The sequence below is a fragment of the Callospermophilus lateralis genome, chromosome 6, assembly GCF_048772815.1.
Source record: "Callospermophilus lateralis isolate mCalLat2 chromosome 6, mCalLat2.hap1, whole genome shotgun sequence".
Lineage (NCBI taxonomy): Eukaryota > Metazoa > Chordata > Mammalia > Rodentia > Sciuridae > Callospermophilus > Callospermophilus lateralis.
This window is the reverse complement of record NC_135310.1, coordinates 106,578,910-106,582,557: the sequence shown is the minus strand read 5'-3', so window position 1 is coordinate 106,582,557 and position 3,648 is coordinate 106,578,910. Positions and strand designations below refer to the sequence as shown.

The 3,648-nt window shown below is 33.1% G+C and overlaps 1 pseudogene; it reads left to right on the top strand.

The window, feature by feature from the left end:
- Nucleotides 1–3,134: 3,134 nt before the first annotated feature.
- LOC143402738 (U6 spliceosomal RNA) lies at nucleotides 3,135–3,234 on the top strand (annotated as a pseudogene).
- Nucleotides 3,235–3,648: the final 414 nt, after the last annotated feature.

The window sequence follows — 3,648 nt, the reverse complement described above, 5'->3', positions numbered from 1 at the left end:
GGGTATTCTCATCAATACCCATAATTCCAAATGCTTTCTGTATATATATATATATGACTTCCAAAATAGAAATCACTAACTTTGAGCTCCCATTTCACTCAAGATCTATGTTGATGCTTTCCCCCATAGACCTTGAAAGTAATTCTACCACCCACTCAAATAGGATCCATAATTGGTTTTTTACAAGTTCACCATTCTCTCTTTCATTATCTCAGTAAAGGGAATACCCTTCATCTAGTTTCACAAGCCTCAAAAATAGAATAGTCAAGTGATTTTTCTTGCATTTGAAACTCATCAAAACTGTCTTGTAACTCATCGTAAATGTCACTGAATGTGTTCTTTATCTCCATCACTAATTCCAAATACCAACCAACCATAATTTTTTATCCAAATAATTGAAATAACCCTAGGAAGGGAGGAATGAGTTGCAGACCTTCAACAACACTTTTTCTCCCATCATCTTATACGACAATATTTTTTGCATTACTTTCTCTCATCTCTAGCTCTTTCAAGACTACCCCCGCCCCCTCCTTAGCAGCTACAGCTATTAAAGCTCACAGTCCTTTTTTTTTTTTTTTTTTTTCTTTTCAGGCATGGGAGGGCTTGTGCATGCAAAGCAAGCCCTCTAACCAATGGAGCTATATCCCAGCCCCCCCTCACAGTCTTTATGTAAGTCCTCACACTGGTGCTTTTGCACATGCTGTTCTATTGGCCTGAAATGCTCTTTCCTCTCCATCATTACCTGATTAATTTCCACTCCTCCAAAATATCTCAGCTAATATAACACCTCCTGGAACCTTCTCTGACCTCTCTGTCTCTGTGTTAAACTCCATTATTATATTTCTTACAGAGGCAACATCATCCCTTTCAGTCTTATTATAATAATTAATTTGTATAGTTGTTTGATGGAATTTGTTTCTTTTACATTAGTAGGATTACATAGAATAAGAAGAAATAAGCTTAAAACTTTCCTGACCCACAATATGTGCTCAATAAATATTTGTTGGATGAATAAATAAAGCCATGAGCCACTATTAACATTTAATTGTCATGTTATACTATTTTTTATTTCACAAAATTTTGCTTTTAAGATATATTAACTTTATGGGGCAGGGATTGTGGCTCAGTGGTGGAGCGCTTGCCTAGCATATATGAGACAGTGGGTGTGATCCTCAGCACCCACATAAAAATAAAATAAAATAAATATATTGCATCCATCTACAACTTAAAATAGTATTTAAAAAAGATATATTAACTTTATGATATACCTTAATTGTAGTTTATAATAACTACACTTATAACAAAAAGCTATAATTTATATACTTAATCTATGAAAGTTGAAACCTATGAAACAATTGCCCAGAAATAATATCACCTATCCCTTTCAATTATTGTTAATATTTGTACTGCTTTTTTGTTTGTTTGTTTTGCAGTACTGGGAACTGAACCCAGAGCTCATGTATGCCAGCAAGTGCTCTACCACTGAGTCACAACCCCAGCCCTTTGCATTTTTTTGTTTTGTTTTGTTTTAAGATGAAGTCTTAATACATTGCTCAGGTTGGGCTCAAATCTGTAATTTTTCTACCTGAGCCTACCCTGTCATTGGGATTAGAAGCTTGTGCCACCATACCTGGCAATATATTCATTTTATACATAGTTAACAAAGGACAATGCATAACTACCCAATAGAAAACAAAATATACTGAATATATACTTTTAGATACTTCTCATTTGTTTTGGGTTATACTTGTACAATATTTCTAGAAACCTAGAAATCACCATTACATCTGATAAATATTTCTCTTCTTTTTACTTTTACTAATAAATAATTTATGGGCACATTAATAAAATTACAAATATAATGTAGTTCAATATGCCATACAACAAAAATGCTGTCTATACATGCTGTTAAATTAACATACTGTAATGACTAATTCTAATGTGTATGTTTGATTTAAAGTTGCAAAACATTATTTTTTCTTATTATTAATGTTGCAGCATTTTTAATCTTTCTATTTCCTAATGCCCATTCTATGAAGATACTTATGCCAATTATGTCAACTGTGACATATGATAAATCAATTTTCCATCTCTCCATTTTTTTTAATTCACAAAGTAAGAAATATGGTGATTTTGTATGGTCAGTCTAGCTCCTGCACTTAATTTCATAATTATTGCTATGTAAGATTGATCTGACATGGAGCAAAATAATAATAATTATTATTATTCTCTTTATTAATCCAAATTAATTTTTCCAAATGACTATTTCTGAGAGATCAGTTAAGGGAATGAAAGTTTACTGAGATTACTCATTACTGAGGATTACTGGCATGTTTCCTCTTATGGAAGAAGCACAGAACTGATTGTTAATGCAAATGTTCTGAGAAGACCTACAATAAGAGCAGTCTATTTGACTTTGCTTAAACCACTGTTTCCTAAAAGTATTTGTTCTTATGACCCCATTTTATGTACCATAACATATTATGTAATGTGATGTATTACTCAAAAACACATTTTACATAACATATCACTAGCTGGGAAATGACAGCTTGTCTTGGGACTGCAGCTCTTTGAACCTCAAACAGTTTAATTATGTAACTTTCCTTTTGCTTTTATAAACTTGGTTGTTTCAACAAGTATAACCTGTGTCTGTGGGGCCCAGTGTAAGCAGTTTCACAGCATGGCCATCTGTTCCAAATTCTTGATATAAAATTTTCCATCAATTCAACTCAGAAGCATTTTTCTTACAGCAAATTAACAGACTGGAAATTTAGAGTCAGTAAATTCAGGGTCATTTTGTTCAGCAACTCAGGTTTCTTTCCAGGGACACTGGCAGGGCTTGGGGTAGTTCTTTTGTCCTGCGGTCATCTCAATCTTAACTCCTTCAATGAGATATCTGGAGCCCAAAGACTAATATCTTTAGTACAACCAATATCTTTAGCTTGCAGTTATAAATTCTCCTGATACTGCAATAGGGATAAACAGCATTGATCTCAAAATATTGCTTCAGTGCAGGGGCTAGCACTGAATTAAAAGCTCAAGAAAAAAAAATCTATCCTTTTACATTTCATAAAAGTTATAATTTCTTAACTTTTACTGGGCATTTTCTGTTATGTGAGCCATATTTTAATAGTGCTCACTTTGGCAGCATACAGTAAAATTGGAATGATACAGAAAAGATTAGCATGATCCTTGCACAAAGACACACAAATCTGTGAAGCATTCCATATTGAATAAAAAAACTGAAATATATTACATAGCATTTTTTTAATTTAAAGTAGATTGGAATGTCTCTATATCTGCAAGTATATATTAACATGTGACTTTATAAGTGCAATGTGGAAAATAAAAGCTGCCAATCTATTCTAATGGATTTTATGTTCTAGTAATGTAATTGCAGATTTCATTTCTCAAAGGAAGAAAAAAAGAGTAGTACCAACCACCAGAATCTTGTGGCAGATACTATTTACTTTTCCTCAGTATGCTACAGTGTGCTACTTGCCCTCAGTGTGTGCAGGCATCCCTGTCAAGGACACACCCACCTTTCTATAGTCTCAATGTCTTATTTTCCTTTCTTACAAAGTCAGGTAACCTTATTTTGGGTTTTATTTAATATTCATTCACTAATCTGGCTAATAGTTGCTGGAA